Consider the following 17,529-nt stretch of genomic DNA (forward strand, 5'->3'; position numbering starts at 1 on the left):
AGCACTGAAGTTGTGTTATTTCTTCTGGCATATAATTGAAGCTTTAGATAATTATCTGATGACACTTAAATATAATTTCATTTGGCCTTAAGAAGTCAAAAGGTTTTATGAAGTCTGGGTTTAAAGGGCACAACTTTTAAAAGCTAACAGCTAAATAAAGAGAGAGAATATGAATGCACAGTTTAGATCAAGTCTAATGATACAAAAAATGTTCAAATGAAGCACTCCCGTCATGAGTGGATCACGTGCCTAGTTGGCGTTTTTATTCCTACCCCCATAAGCCATTTGTCAAACCCTACATTCTGTGTCACTGTGTTAACTTCCCCAATCATCTTTTTTTTCTTTCTGTCCACGTTTGCAAGCAAAAGATTAAAAAGAAAATGAATAGGAGGAGCTTCTCTTTGCCTGACATGAAGTATCCACTTTTCATTTCCCAGGCCTGCCACATCAACAAAGGGAGTATACTTGGCCGAGGTGCAAAGAGGAGGAACAAAAACAGTGTCGAGACAAAAAAAGTAAGAATCGACCACAGAGGGGAAAAAAGAGGGAGGGAGGGAGGAACAGTGTGCTCTGGTAAATTGAGTTTGTATGGTGATGGGGATGAATATGCACTAAAGGGACCCGGTGACACTGAAACTCACTTTCTTTATTTGAAGAAGATATTATTAGACTTTCTTTATTTTTTCCAGGTAATCGATATGAGGTATTGTAATGTATGGTGGTGTAATGGTATGGAAAAATTTTGGTTCAGTACGTACCTCAGTTTTGAAGTCACTGTTCAGTATGTTTTCAGTACAGTAAGTAAAGTGAATAAATAACAGATTAAAAAAAAAAATTGTATTAAATAAATAGGCTGAATAAATTACATTTAAATTATTAATAATGCTGCAACCTTCTTCTAAAAGGTCTTCCATGAATAACAATATTAATAAATAAATACAGTTTTTAATTATTACGTTATTTTAATTGATATATTGACATATTTACACCCATTCTTTAAACACCAAAATTTCCCAGCCAACTTGAATGCATCATCATACAACCGTGCATTAGCATGTTAAGTATGCTAATTAGTGTCTATCCTGACAAGTTCAATATGGACTTCAGCACTGGATTACTTTGTTAACCAGTGGGACCTACTACAAAGTTTGGGAGAACTTTTTACAGTTCATCTTGGCGGATAAAGAGGTTAGAGCCGTGTGAAATCTGAGGATAACTTTACCTATGACGCAGCTGCAGACATGATGGAGTCCCCTCTCCCCTCTCCTACGCGGCTTACAGTTGGAGGTACGCGTTTAGAATGAATTTGATTCACAAAACCGAAACACCATTGTTCTAATAAAAAAATCTTAAATCATGGGAAATTCATAATCGGCTGGTGAGACTTTTTGTTGTCCCTCCTTATTACAGTGATGTTCTTGTTTGAGTGGTGCCTTTTCAAATGCTTTGATTGATCCGCTGGATGACGTGTTTTCAGCGACACACCTGCGCTACTGTTGTTGTCTTTGTCCACTGTTGTATTTTACTGGGAAACAAAGTGATTCTAAACAGGACACTTTTATCTGGGAATATTCAGGCTGTTGCCGTCGTTTGCTGTGGTTGTGTGGCTGTCAGGACAGTGTGACAGTGAGTTGCGCTCTGGTTTTCCGTCTGTGTATAAGCTTTGATCCACATGTATTCGTTCGGTACACGTCTGTACCCAACCAAGAGGCCCGTACCGAATTGATATGGTATGAATACACTTACCTTTACACCCCTATTAGGTATGTTCAGCTGCCTTCCTATGCCAAAGCATACTTAATAAGAACGCATAATAACTCTTTAACAATAAAACCTTAATTTTGACACCACTACAGCATTTTTTAAAAAGCGAAATAATTTCTTTGAAATAAAAAGTCATGAATTTCATAGCCTTGTATATAGGGGTCTGTTTTTAGCAGTATAATTAGTACCACACATGACAGCAATTAAAGCCTTAGCTAATTTTAAGCCCAAACCTACATGGGTGTCTGAACTGAAAGAACTTTAAATTAAACAAATTGTGCAAAATACAAAATTTACAAAAACTACACACAATAAGAAAAGAACAATCAAAGCGGAACCCAAATATACAGGTAAAACAAAACAAGAAACAAAATACGCTGAAACATGCAGCGCAAGATTATTCAAGACAACATAACTGATTTTTTTTCACGGATGTTTGCATTTAAGCTGACCTTAGTCACCTCAAGTAATCTCTGTTTTCCTCCCAATAGCAGAGGTTTGTAATTCAAATGGGGATTTATTTTTAGCCTTGATATGAAAGTAGGAAACTACAAAGCATTAATTTATATACTATACTTCTTATAGGCTCATGATGATACAAGATTTTCAAGCTTTATAAAGCTATAAATAAGTATGACAAATTTGAAATGCTTGACTTTTGTGCACAACATTCAGGCACCCACAGTTAGAAACATGTTTTCAAATAAGAAATAAGAGACACTATTTGTGTCGAACAGTATATAAAGGGAGTGTTAAACAGCTAAAACTGAACATTGCACAGTTAAAGTAACATGCAATAGAAAAATACATAATAGCACAAGCAAAACAAATATATATTGCATGGATAACAGAAAGTGTCCAGGATTTTGCGTGTATTTTGTTTTGATGAATTAATCCCTTACTTAAGAACCAGTCTTATGAAATATTTGTACTTAAGTTTTTTAATGCTTCTACAATTTTTGTATGATCATGTATTAAAATAGCAGAAATTGTACCATTAAAAAGAACACATGGTGTTGAGGTACCAGTAGTCCAGTGGTAATGTCTGCATGCCCTGTGCACAGTGGCTCTCCTTAAAGTGGAGGCCCAAGATTCAAATACGGCCTGTGCCTCCTTACAGTATGATACACTGTGATATAATATGATAGGATACGATATGATAAGATACCATGTGATATGATACGATATGATGTGATATAATAAGACACGATATGATACAGTGTGATATGATAAGATGCAATACAATACAATGCGATACGAAACAATATTATAATATACGATATGCTACGATACAATGCAATATGATAATAAATGATGCGATGAGTTATGATACGATGCTAATGGATTACTTTAGGTATCCTCAGTTGGCTTTCCATCCACAGGATGTCCAGTCGTGCTATAGTTGCAACAAAAATCATAAAACAAGGAAAAGAATCAGTATGAAATTCTGGCTCGAATCAAGGTAACGTGTTTACATAACGTCTGGCTTTTGACGCTGCCTGGTCTACTTGCTCATTGGTTGTTGTGGGTACTCCAGCTGAGACATTACAACCTAGGATTGTAGATATCAAAAGTGTTTGATATTTACGATTCAGGATCTGGGAGGCTACAATGCGATTTGGAGCAGTAAAATAATCCTGTTGGCACCACACACTTAAGAATAATTTAGACAAATAATCGTTTGCGATGAGCCCATAAGTTTATTGACAGTGCTCGTGTGCTTGTAACTTTTTGGTTGGTAATTCAAGTGTATTCAAAAAACTTCGTTGGACAATTGTTTTTGCATCAGGGACTTGATTTTTAGGTATGACATGATGTTACAGGACCATTAAGACTCCATAGTAGTGACAATTAACACAAAATGATTTTTGAATCATAAAAAGAATCATTTTGGAACCAAGTTTCCATCTCCATCCCCTATGTCTGATGGAGGCTTTGGTGAGGCAGCGTCTGATCAGAGTGAATCATCTTTGTTGTGTTTGAACACATCTGCAGGTGGTTTTAGTTTAGCCACATTGACCAACCCAGGTACTCATCTGAAATATAATCCACAGATTACAAAAATATTAATATGCAGTATATGATGTTAAAATAAACTCAGCTGCGTAGTGCAGACTCGAGACTGGGTTGGGTATTGGAGATAATGATTGCAACCCTGTCATTGGATATTGAGTCCAGTTACCTCCTTATTGCAAATCACTACAACCTGTGACAATCAGTCAGAGGTGAGACTTGTCATTAAGTTTAATGGTTATACTTAACCTGGTAATGACAGCGGCCACCCACATTTAGGACAGGATCCTCGACTTCCTGTACCTTCAGACCTAACGGTCTCTAATGACTGCACTTAAGCTGCACAGCCACCTGGGTTATTGTTAGGGCCATTTTTAGCATCCTTTCTGCATGAATAATCCGGGTAAACCTTTAAACTTGTGGAATAGGAATAATAAAATCCGAGCACATTTAGATAAAGAAATCCTTTATGTTGGGGATGACCAGGGAGATTGAGTCTCTTGCTGAATCTTTAATTTTGCTGCTGAGATTATAGATATTAACATCTGAGATTATGGAGGATGTTAACCTCCAGGACTGGACTCCTGTCTTCTCTGCTTCTCCTTCAACATGTCAAGACAGTCTGCATTCCTCCTCTGAACAGTTTTCCTGGAGGTTTGCCGTTTACAAGACATCACTGCTGAATGCTGTCTGCTTTCCTTGACATCTGCAGTAGAAATTGTAACACAGTTTGATAAATTCTTTTGAGATGCTGGTGTGTTTCTCCACTCTATTTTGGCGCTAAATGTGCAGCTTTAACCAAATAAGAACTAATTTGACTGAAAAACAGACATAAGTAGCCTATTAATTGATTTTCAAGGCTTCATCTACTGTGTCTCATCTGCCACATCTGCCATTAACACAGTTTGCAGCCTTTTCCCCTATCTCTCTCTCCTTTTACTTTCTGTCCTGTCTCTACCTGTCTTGCGCATTGCTGAAGTTCTTCATTTGACTGCACACCCCCACTCCCCTGCTTCCTCTTAAGCATATCTAAGCAGAGGGGAGGGAGAGAGTAGCCACCCCAGGGCGTCCTTCCTTTAGAGTTCACAAGGTAGGAGTGCAGACCTCATGCCAGACTCCACCTTCTCCCACCCATGTTAGACCCAGCCCAGTCCCACCCAGACACCCTCTCCCTGCCTTTTTTTCATAGATAGCACCAGAAAATCATAACAATTTGTCTTCTAGATGGTCATTTTGATGGAGGTTGCTTTTTCTCCATGCAAGAAGATGCAGTGTTAATTGTTGTGTTTGTCCTTCCTTGTTCAGTATAGTTTTTAAGAGGTTTTTATCGTCTAGTTCACAGCAGTAGAATTCAAGAAAAGATTATAGCCCTGAGACTCTCCTCCCTTTTCAAACCAGGACTGCTTTTGTTCCAAATTTTCCAAATTTTCCAATATTTTTGCTCAGTGAAGTGAAATCTAAGATGAAAGCTTGAGAAAAACATGCTTTTCATTCTTTTTTTAACATTGCATGCTCAAATGAAACCCAAAACACAGCTATCAGTCAGGGTGTTGGTAGGAGAATGAAATGATGACAGAAACAGAGAAAAGTGCAGAGAAACGAAGGAAAGGGGAACATCTTTTTGTTCTGTCCCTGCACATGCGTTCAATTCTTTAAGCATCTGGAATCACTTAAATCTGCACTGCTGGCTGCATTACACTTAGCTCTGCTCTGTGACTTCAGCTTTGGAAACAAAACTTTAAGGAGGAAAAAAGGAAAATGGTCCTGAAACTGTCAGCTTCAGTCAGAATAAAGGAAAATGCTTTAATAGACATTCTGTGTCTTGTCAGTTAAATTTTAAAATTAAAACTTGCTTTAAGTTCACAGAAACTAAAATACTCGCGCTAAGACTGCTGCTGACTCCCATGGAATGCTTAGTGTAAATGCTAATGTGTAAAAATAGCTAACTATATGATTGTTTCTTTCTCATGCATTGTGTCTTTTCCAAATTAGACACCCCAATTGATGACCAGTTAATATTGGCTAATTTTCATTAAAGATACAGGACCTCGGGGCGCAGATGACCTAGTGGTTAAGGCGCGCCCCTTGTGTTGGCGGGTTCAAGTCCAGCCTTCGGCTCCTTTCCAGCATGTCTCTCCCCACTCTCCTATCCATGTTACTTACTCTATCCACTGTCCTTCTCTATGAAAAAAGACATAAAATGCCCAAAAATGTACCTTGAAATTTAAGAATACAGATCAGAAAATTATTGTAATTGATTCAATCACCTGCTTAAAACTCTGGTGTCTGCAGCCAAGAGAAGCAACATGTGCACGGTGTAGTGTAATTAGATCATTTAACTGCCTGCCAGTAAATAGTGAGCAATCAGCATTGTGAATCAAATCAAACACCTCCAACTGTTGGCTTGAAAATATCTGTCCTTTTGTCTGCTGTTAATGTTGCTGCTGTTGCAATCAGCCGGTATTGGCCCTGTTGACAGACATTGCCCATTAGCAATTAAAGTCCCTGTAAAGTGATAAAAACCTGTATTTTAGGTTCTTGTATGACAGGTGGCTCTGTTATGAACCACAAGGCCAAATTTCAGTCATGAAAAACATCTCTAAGTTTAGGGAAAATAAGCTTTAAAATCAGAAAATTTAGGCAGTAGAATCTGCTCTAGGATGGTGTGGGCATATTGGTGGAATGAGCTGAAGCCACGCCCACTCACAAGAAATCTAAAAAAAAAGTGCTACAACCTGAATGGAGGACTCACTTCTCTGCTCTGCTGTGATGTTATAACTGTCTTTTTAAGCCACTGAAGAAACATCAAATTTGTATCATGACAGGCAGACAGATTAGTGCTAACAGTCTCAGTTTCATTTCATTATTCTGTATTTAACATTTCAGGTATTCCTTAAAGTTATGTGGCGTTATGACTCTCTCCTGTTTATGAGACATCTGTGTTATTCAGTTGCTGTCAAAACACTCAATTTCCTGGTGTTTTTCCTCAAAATAAAAGTTTTCAATTGGATACTCTATCATTGGATACTTTACAAAACTTTAGCATTGTGATGCTAGCAGATATGAGGGATTTATCTGTGGCTGCTTAGAGAGAGACAAAGCCGCAGTCTGCATCTTTTAATCAACAAGGACTGATGACAAGTAAAATATGGATTAAACCGCTTCTTCAACAGGTAAGATGTTTGTTCCTGCTACATCTGGTTCAAGTGAAAAATAGATAAGCACTCTAGCAATTAGCCCTACAGTGAACTACAGCCAGAGCACAGCTGCCTGGCTCTGTGACAGAGCAGAGAAAGAAATTGGGGATTTAAATTTACTGTTTTCTGGCACAAATCTCTCCATTATGATATTTTTAATGGCCCCTAGTCCACTGTGGCTGATAGATTTGGGAAATTTACCTCACATGAACAAAAGCACAGCATGTTATCTTTCTTTAAAGGCACTGACATCAGCTAACAACAGACTGTACTGAGATAAACTGCTCAGTGATTTTACTTTGTTGTATGATTGGGTTGGTGGGGTTATTCCCAGTAGGGACTGGTGATGTCATGGGCTGCTATATTAAATCTGGTCAGATAAAACCAAGCCAGGAAAGAGGTGAAAAACGTTCTAACACATACACAAATACATCTCAGTGCTTTCACATGTTTACAGCAGACTTACTCCAACATGTCTTGTGTGTTAAGACACAAAATTTAGATTTCACTTTGCAGGGACTTTAAGTTTGTATTAGTGTCAATATAATGCTGGTTAGCTTTCATACCTACTGCTGTGTCAGATAAGGGGATTTATTGGGCAGAGGAAGCAAAAATTTTGTTGCAAACTGTAATATGAGCATCAGCAGCAATTTTCACAGTAGTTGCATCTTTACAGTATGAAGTTTCTGTTTTACTTGGTTAATTAAACTCTATTCCCAAATCAGTATACATGTTCTACCACTATCTCTCCTTATGAATCAGAAATTAGTAACACACCCATTGTTGTCAGGTTTGTAAATGTATTCTTGTACTTTCTACTGTTCATACATGTTTATGCTTCAGTGTTTGTGTCTTTAAATGTGTTTATATGGAGAAAGTTATTCCTGAACCCTCGGTTTGCTGCTCCAGCACCTTCAGGGCAGTACAAGCCATAACAGGTAGACTACCACTTTTATATTACCTGTAGCTACATATATTCCCCTCAGACACACTCCTATCAGCTTTACAATCTCTATAGCATTAGCACTTCACCACTCTCTGCTTTTATGACTCAGTTTATGCAGCCTTTTGTACTTACTCATCTAGTACTCTGACAATAGCTTGAAATCCTTCAAATGTGATTCTACTAGGCCCATGTTTCCTTCTAGATGTATCAACTTGACTTAAGTATTCTATGTCTGAGGATGAGTGGCTGGAGGGAGGAGAAAATACCTCCTGTGACAGCAATGAAAAATATAATAAGCAAATAGATGCTCAAGATGCATGTATTTATTGACACCAAAGGTATCTAAAAGGCTGGAATTGGCAGCTTTCTTCAAAGTAAAACAGTCAGATCAGGAGGCCAGAGGTGGAGTCTCTAGATGTGGTGGCAGTGAAGTCTTCGTCTGTAGAGGAGCATTTTCACTGGGATAGTTTAATCACACTTGGCCTGCTGGCAGACCAAACATTTGAGTTCAGAGAGGATGAATCATGGGCCAGCAAAGCGCCTAAGACAACCAAGTCTCTCTTACTACTTAACTGTCATTATGTTGAATTAAAGACAACTTAAATTAAATTGACTGGTTGGGAATGTTTATGGAGCTTAAAAAGGGTTCACTTTAAGCCTGATACTCTCCACCTAAAACACCTCAATGTAGACTAAACTAAGGTCATCCTGCAAACACAGCCTCAGTGCGGAAGTGAAAACATGTAGGTACGACCCCTCTGGGATCATCCTGCTGTGAAGCGTCAGCAGAGACAGAGTAAACAGCCGCCGCTGATGGCAGACCAGACTTTCACTTGAGATCTCACAGAAGATCAGGGCAGAGAAATTTGTGTCAGTCAGCTGGAGACTAGAGCGAGATGAAAACACAGAACTTGTGGTTGTGTTTCTTTCTCAGCCCCAGGTGAATAGCAATGGCAGATTTAATCCTAACCTCACAAATTGCAAATCTGAGGTGAAACCCCTTATATATTTACAAATGCAGTTCTTGACCTTACTTCTGCAGTTTAGACATGATGTGGCAAACACTGAGTCAAAGGCTTTAGAGACCACTTGGGACATGAGCGTGCCACCTTCTGGCTAAATGTTTCTCATGGATGTGTCAAGTGGAAAAGTAAACCGCGGGTGTGTGAAGATAAAGACTGAAACATGTCTCAGCAAACTGTGGACGCTTTGCAAAACAGGGAGAAAGTGTGAGCCCTTCCTTGCCTTTCTGATCAGTTAATGCTACATTTTGTGTTAATGTTGTTGCAGTAAAGCAAAGGGTTAAAACATGAGGTACTTTCTGTACTTTTAGATGGCAAGTTTGACAATCAGCTTTGAATTTTGCACATCATCCTTCCTTGGAGTCTGTATTTGAATGAGAAAAAACTGCCACATAAACCGTACAGTATTCCCTCTCTATCCAAACCATGTGTTGAAGAGTCATCTCTTTGTGAGGGCTGGCTGGGATCACACCCACAGAAGAGCCCCCTCTAGTGCATACTGTCTCTAGAAATTCAGAACCTCTGAAAACTATACAAGCTGGCTCACCATGTAAACACTGGTGATGACGAATGCGGATGCATTAGCTGATGGGGTTACTCAGCAAAGGGTGGGCGTATTCAAGGGGGATGGTGGAGGCGGTGGGACGAAATGTGAGAAGTGTGGATCATGTCTTAAGCATCCACTGGAAGGAGGAGGAGCTGTAGTCACAAAGTTCAGATGGGTGTGAAAGATTTGAGATTAACTCTTTGATTTAACCTATGGGATTGTTCTATTTATATGGCTACTTTGATGTTTCCCTCATTTTTTGTCCTTTTAGTATTGCCATCTTTAGATTAAAAGTAGAGGAAATGCAAATTCTTAACTTTTGTTGCTTAAACTGACAACCATCTTGCATTGTCAGGACGGGATTAAAGCCAGAGATGATTATTCTCAACACGGCTCTGAGGCTCTGTAAACTATGATCACATAATACAGTGTTGTGGCTTTGCGGTTCAGCAGGTGGTGATTACTTTTGTTTTCTTTATAACAGTGTCTCCCTTTCTGTTGATCCATTTCACTTCTTTAAAAAAAAGGCACAAAAGTAGAGGTTTAAAAGGGACCTTCATGTCATAGTTAGGCTCTTTAAAAGCAACCTGGAGGACAGAGGTCAGCTGTTTGTTGCTGCCAGGTGCAGAGGAGATGCAAACTTGACCTTGGAGAAGGGGCTTGGTTGCAGAAATTGAGTGCATTATGACTCACTTGTGAAAAGATGTGGTGCTTCACACAAAGTTAGGCTTCTAATGCTCTCCTTTCTCTAGGCCTCACTAATCCCACCTCCTTTCCTTTTTATCCAATCGTGATCATGCAACATAATTTACAATCAAATGTGCAGAGCAGCCTCACAGGAGATATTGCAAACAGCTGAGATGGGAAAGTAGAGGCCTGTTGGGATACATTCCTACCTCAGATGGTAGGCTTAAGAGACACAAAATGTGATTTAGAGATGCAAGATATTTAAGGCAGCATCATGACACATATAAACCTGCAGGAGATGATTAGGTATATGATTATACAGGATGCTTTTGAACAGTAGTTGGTGGTTATTTTCTTTAGTACATCCGTACAATGACATTGTTTAAATGCAGTTGGTTTGTGGTATTATTCAGACTTAAAGTGACCTTTTGGTTCTCTCTACCACTGTGAATCATACTAGGTCAAACCTTGAACACAGACCAGATAGAACAGTTTGGACTAGATTCACTCTTGCATGTAAACTCATTATTATACCCAAATTGAAGTAGGTGTTACTTGCATGCCCCACAGATCCAGTGTGAGGCTTTGACTTGAAAGTTAAGGACCGTAGCACATCAAGAGCCACTTTGTTTTTGTGTATTTATGCAAGCCAAGGTGTGCTGCGGGACTTTGTACAACTATAAGTTATTCGTCAACTAGTCAGCAACTAATAATTGAGTTTTTGCTTTGCTCCATCAGTACTTTATATGCATTAATTCCCACATACAGCATCAATTTCTGTATCTGTTGCATGGATAAATTTCACATTCATCTGGGAAAGCTTCCAAAGAAAACATTTGGGAATGGCAGGACTTTTAAAAAATTCTCAGAAGGTGATTGAACAAACCTGTCAGTCACATTCATGACAGGCCAATCAGAGAAACAAGACAGAATTAGGTTGTATGCATGCACAGCAGAAGTAACGTCAGCTTGAGGCAAACTCTGCTGTAGTTCATAAACAGTGGAGTATGATGTGGATTATGCTGAGGCCGGTCGGGAGAAGAGCGAAAATATTTTCTCTGTCAAGCAAAGCTTATGGTTTAGCCCTTTGCTCTTGTTTTAATAAATAAATGTGGCACAATTCTGATAAAAACCTCAACCACCCCAATAACAATCACAAACCCATGCTGAAGCAGGTCATGAGAAGCATGAAAACATCTTTTCCATCTTGTAAAGCTTTTGGTGCTTTTTTATGCTCTTGTTTCCATAGAGAAATGTTATCAAATCCTTATAAAAATGTTGCCATGGCTATATCTGAGCTCATCATTCCAGCAATACCAGCTCACACTACCCTCCCCCCGTAACCCTCAGCCCTTCACCTTTTACCTTTTCTATCATAGAAAGCTTTCAGCGTGATTCTTTGCTCTTTTTAGGGTCCTCGGACCCCTTCTAGCAAGAGCTAGTTTTCATTAAGGACTGTGGTGCAATTCTCATAAAACTGCCGTTACATCCAAGCTAATTGCTACACACCAGCCATTGCTATCGGCTTTCAGAATAACTAAACCCCATAGCTACCGCCTTGTTCTCCTCAAATGACACTGATTGTTCCGGACTGTGTGTGGTGTGGCACAAATGGCATGGATTGGAGCTTTTCGAGATAGATTGGCGTGATGACAGACTGGCAAACCCATCTGCTCTGCAAGGTTAGTAAAATTCTGCAACTTCCTATTCCTATAAAACCTTCAAGGGAAGGTCTTTAGCAGTTAACACGACTAGTGAGTAGGGTGACATGTCAGCAACCCTGAATGACAGATAGTGTGAAGGAAGACAAGAGGGACAATGGATCGTTTTTCTCTTTGGATCAAACTCCAACAAATCATCAATGAGGGTGACCCACTATACCTGTCAATGGCATCAGATCGATACTGAATATCAACAGTGTTGTGTTAGACAATTTAACAAAATTTAATGAAGTAAATCTTTAATTAGTATTACAGTTCTTAGTCAGTGTATCATGTAGGTAGGTAATAGTGTCCAGACTAAAAAGATAAAGTGTAGACATGTTTTAAAGACCCTGCTTTGCATGGAAAGGAATATGGTGTGCATAGAGACTGGCTTGATAGGTGTGCCTTTGGAAAAGTTCAAAAACCACTGCTTTAGAGTGTAATACAAAACATAAACAACTATAAAAAAGTCTGTTTTCACTCTTTGACACATAAGGATGAAGGCCCAAGTCAAATATCTGAATAAATAAATTCTCCCCTGCACTCGTATACAAGGAGAATGGTCTAAATCAAGCCATAGCCTTAGTTTGCAGTAACTTAGCATCTGTGAGTACTGAATAAAAGTAGACACTAGATTTTGAAACATATAATGACTAACAGAAATATTTTTATGATTGTCTGGTCTTCAAGTGTGCAGACATGTTCTGTAGTTCTGTAGTGTTTCAGGTTGCAGTGAGATTCTTCAGGCAGAGGGGAAGTTTTGGGGAAGATGCCATTTTTCTTGGATTTTCCATTCAGCTCAACAGAATGTTGGCCTAAATAAGCTGCTTTCAGCCGACACCAGAGGAGAGGTTTTAATCTTTGCTGAGGAGGAAACCGCTCTCATCTGATTTGGTGAAATCCACTGAAAAAGAAATTTGTCTATGAAGAACAATTTATGACTTTGGCTTTTAAACTCCATCCATGGCAAAGCTTAAAGTGGTTTGGAAACCAAAACTATGAAGGGTATCGTGCTGAGCTTAAAGATACAAATTAAGAAGGAGTAACTCATGAAAGTGGCTGGTGTTTGTTTTTATCACCTGTTTATGCCTTTAAGCCCAGCCTGATCCTTTGTGCTATCTTCAGACTGTGTCTTCCTCTCATCTGGGTCGTCTGAAACTTTCCTGTGTGAGTCTTCAGATTGGTAGCAGCTGTGGTTGTTGGCTGGGTTAAAGCTGTGGGAGGCTCCGGCAGGCCAGCGGGGAGGAGCTCCAACATCTGGAAAAGAAGGAAAGCTGGCTGCAACACAGAGAGACGAGAGCACAGCAACATGAATTCTCTCTGAGCCAATCCTGCTGCTACACTGTTTGCAAGTTCACCGTGGGGCTTGAAGTTTTGTTGTGTCACTGTTGAACTAAAGCTTCTAAAGACTTCTAAAGCTTCTAAAAGCTTTATCTAATGTATAGGTGTGTATCTTCTGTATGGGCAGCTTTGGACAAAGTGTCTGAGAATGTGGAAAAAGTGGACTGCAGTTTTTAAGATCGAACCCTCTGGGCCTCTCCTGATTGAAGAGCATGTCTAAACATGTGGGAGCAGCCTGCAAGAGTAGAAAAGAGGAAGGGGGTTGAGGTGGTGCTTGTGCTGGTCAAGAAAACCTCAAATTCCTCCCCAGATCTGCCCAGTTTAGCCGACCTACTGAAGATAGTCAAAGATAAAAACTGAAAGTCTTTCTCTAATGGCATGGAAAGACCTACTGGCACTAAAAGTTTGCATGCCTTAGAAAGAAAACAAATGGTAAACAAATGGTTTTTATGTGGCAACTGAAGACGCAGAATTCATTAGCAGTATGACAAAGAGGATATAAAATTAAGCATGACTTTAAAATCAGTGTCCACACAGGCCCAAAAAAAGAGATACTTATATTTTTATGAGTAATGCTGTCAAAATTTTAAACTATTAGATTCTACATTTTCTTAACAATTCAATCTCTTTTCCATAGAAACATTCAAGTGCTTTAAAAACTACAGTTTAAATTTTCCACCTGAAAAATAAATTGCCAATGCATGTTTGCAGGAGTTTGCTTGCAGGTTTTTGATATTTGATAAGTAAATATTAGGAGATATTGGGTGCCTGGGGATTTATTTTTTGTTGCTGATACCAGAATTTTAAAAAAGAATCTAAATCAGGATTTTATATTGTTTGATTTTTATCAATATTAATTGAAGTCTAAAATCTGGCATCGTGAGAGTCTTAGGTACGGTATATCTGGAAGCAGTCCAAATCAAACATTGCAGGAAATAGTGTAAAAAAGTTGTAATAAACTTTGCAAAGCATCATTTATCAATGACTCTTGAGTTAAATATCAAGAGTCATTGTTTCAGCCTTTTTTAAAAACTGTGTTAGTCAATTATTATCATGACTTTTTTTGGTATTTAACCTCAGCAACACAAGTCAGCAACAGCAGTGTAGTCGTTTAGTGTTTTTTTAATTAAAAATAAAGGGCTACAAACAGCACTGCAACATTCCAACTGAAATTGAGTTCTGTGTGCTCTAAATTTGTAAATTTTCTTTTTATAGAGTTTGAATTTATACTTAAAGAAAAGTACAAAATTATACTAGTTGTAGGTAGGCTGTTAATTTCAGTGAACTTTTAACATCTGCTGATATCAGTGACTAACTTTAAAGGGATATATCAGTATTTTTGCAGTTTGGCCATTTGAGGTTTTTGGCAATTGTAGTGGCATTAGCCTCCAGAAATTTCAGTGAGCATTGCCACTTTAAAATGACTCACTGGCTGTTCTGTTTGTTTTTTGTTTATCTTTGGAAAGTTGAAGGAAGTTTGTACCGGCACTCAGTGAGGCAGGGAACTCTGGATGGGGAGTGATGCAGACTGCATTGGTGAGCTGCAATGATCTGATCAGAAATGTCCAGAAGATGTGTTTTTAAGTCCCACTCATGACAGCAGTTGCTCCCTGGGTTCATTGGATCACAATTTCTACGCCTGCTTCACCAGGTAACCTGCCCTCCAGCTTTCTCTGAAGTTTCTCTCCTCTTACTTTCTTCCTACTGAGTCTTCATTAGTAGAAGTTGTTCCTCTGTGCGCTCCAGATCATGAAAGGTATCCACATTAATCGTCATCGTCACTTGAGGCAAAATTGCTCATTTTTATTTTCTACGTTTTTTTTTTTTTGCCGCTGGCTGAAGCTTGCATTACAAAATAGGGTGAAACAATGAGGCTTTCTGGTTGAAAAACGAAACGGCGCAAAAAACTTTCTATTGTGCGTATTTTTGAGCCAACATTGTTTTTTGGCCCATTTTTTCCCCCAAAACTTGCTAAATTACATGGAGAAAGTGTACCCATCTGTTACGCTGTATAGCCTAGTTTATCTGTTGGAACAACCAGCTAGTCTTTTAAAGGGGTGACTCTCACTGAAATCTGGAGGCTAAAGCCTCTGCTACTGCCAAGTACCTCAAATGATCCAGCTTCAAAAATGCAAAATATCACTTTAAATTCTAATATAAGCATGCACTGATATCATATAGGCAATACTGTACATTCCAAGTTCTAATTTACCAGCTAGTTTTTGTTGATCAGTGTCTATTATTGCTCTTTATTTAATAAATACTGTACAATAAACAGTTTGTCGACAGATGTTTTTTGGAAAAAAAAAAACCTAAATATCCTTGACAAGAAATCTGTGCATTAATAATGGCATAGGAGACAGCAATACAAAAGTGGATTAAACCATAAACAACTGTGACTCTTAGCACTCATAGTCAGATAAATTCAATTTTCACAACTCAGACCTTTCATCCAAATTCTGAGGACATTTTTGTCCTCTATAATGATCACAAATAGCCAATAAACCACAGCTACCCTGTGAATAACAACTTACATATAACAAGTATTTAACGAGTATTTCTAGCATGGTCAAAACAAGGCTAAACTGTGTTAGGGTGGTTTGTTTTATAGCAAAGTGAGTCAGTCAGAGTCTAGTGGAAGAAAGTAAGAGTTACTATAGATGCTATGTTTATTTCTGGGCAGTACTGGCCTTTATCGTGGCATGGTAATTATATGTTATAGTCTAGTGAACTTCCAGCCAGGCAAAGTCAATATAATTAACTCTTCTCCATGCCATCTTCCTCCTAATTCCTTTACTTTGCCTTAGTTTTTGCCTTTTTTACAGAGAAAAGAAAGTTGTAACGGTACAGGCTTCACCATCAGTGCTCAAGCAGCACAGGTCTCACCCCCGGTTATTTCAGTCCTTTTCCAGCTTTGTACAGCAGAGGGATGGAGGTAAACTGAGCGAGTGAGGTACTGGCATCCCACCGGTTGCCTGGACAGAGGGGGCATTCATCCCCTCAGATCCCCTCTGTCGTCTCCTGTAGACCACAGTTTGTCGGCCAATCTGCCCAGCGTTTACTGAGGAAATGTTCACTTAGTGCAGGAAGTCTGAGGTTTCTCCCCCAAACGTTTGATTCAAGCAGTTACCCAAACATCAGTGGGGTTATAAGTCAGGTCAGAACAACATAGGTGGGAACTAAAACCCACGGGGGACTTATAAGCTCAGATCACCTGTAAGTGATATATAAATAATTAGAAAGCATCGTCTATTATACTCTATTAAAGTTACTCCTTATAAATAAATTATTCATTTTCTGTTTATAATAAATTTTATGGTATTTTATATTTTCTGCTGTTTTACAAATTAATTAATTTAGAATGAAAATCTTCCTTTTAAATCCTGATATACCAAATTGGTAGGTTTGACTATGACTGAACTAGCAGTTTTTAAAATATTATTAAAATCGTGAGAGTTAAAGTGTCTAAAAATGGTTGAACATAGTAGTGCATGTGAAATATTGCCAGTTTAAGTGTAGCAAACATTTTATGGTTTGCAGACAAAAGTGTGTATTTTTCATTTGTTATATTTGCTGTGTCAAGCAGACAATGTAGGTGAACATTTTGCATGATCTAAAAAACAATATCAAAAGCATTTTTATACATCACTTAACAAGAAAATTAAAAACTAATGTTTATTATTTTATTTCCTAAAGTGATCAGAATCGTCATAAAAACCTGCCGTAAGCCTACAGCCCTTGAGACGTCAAATTTAAACATTTAATTCGATTTAAGGTTAAATTTAAAAGTCAAGCATTTTATTCAAGTAAAAATGTGCATTTAAACAAGTAAGTCTGTTTTGTTTTGTTATAGGTCAGTATTTAATTGAACTTCTGTGCTTGTCCAAATACATATGCAGAATGATTCTGCTTGTTGACAGATGTGCATCCTGCTCCACTAAAGCTGGTGGTGATATAATCCTTTAAAACTAGTCACTGTTAACCCTTACAAAACTGATGGATTGGCCAGATTCCATGTCTGTCATCAAGAGAGTCCATCTTGTAAAGCTTCAGTCTGACACCTTTGTTCCTGGTCTGAGAGTGGACAGACCTGTCAACGTCAGCTGTTGACAGTTGTGGTTTAGTTCTGCTGCAGGCCGGTAAACAATGGCAACCGCTGAAGAGATTGTAGGGTGGATGTAACTTTGGCGTAGTTTTATCAGAACAGAAAATGTATTTATTACAGAAGAGCAAAGAACTGCACTGAAAGCTTTTCTAGGTGTAAAAGGTGGTCATGCTCTTCTCCCAACTGGTGTTGGCAATAGTTTGA

General features: G+C 38.5%; 1 long non-coding RNA gene across 2 annotated transcripts in view; it reads left to right on the plus strand.

Moving 5' to 3' along the window:
- LOC121528914 overlaps positions 1 to 17,529 on the plus strand; it is a 35,870-nt gene that overhangs the window by 12,872 nt on the left and 5,469 nt on the right. The window contains exons 4-5 of one of the 2 annotated variants that reach the window (XR_005993512.1): positions 438 to 515; positions 14,687 to 14,871. This is a non-coding gene — a long non-coding RNA (uncharacterized LOC121528914). The remainder of the gene's footprint in view (positions 1 to 437; positions 516 to 14,686; positions 14,872 to 17,529) is intronic. The other variant, XR_005993511.1, reaches the window with a different exon arrangement.

The sequence above is a fragment of the Cheilinus undulatus genome, linkage group 20 (assembly GCF_018320785.1).
Source record: "Cheilinus undulatus linkage group 20, ASM1832078v1, whole genome shotgun sequence".
In the NCBI taxonomy this organism is placed as follows: Eukaryota; Metazoa; Chordata; class Actinopteri; order Labriformes; family Labridae; genus Cheilinus; species Cheilinus undulatus.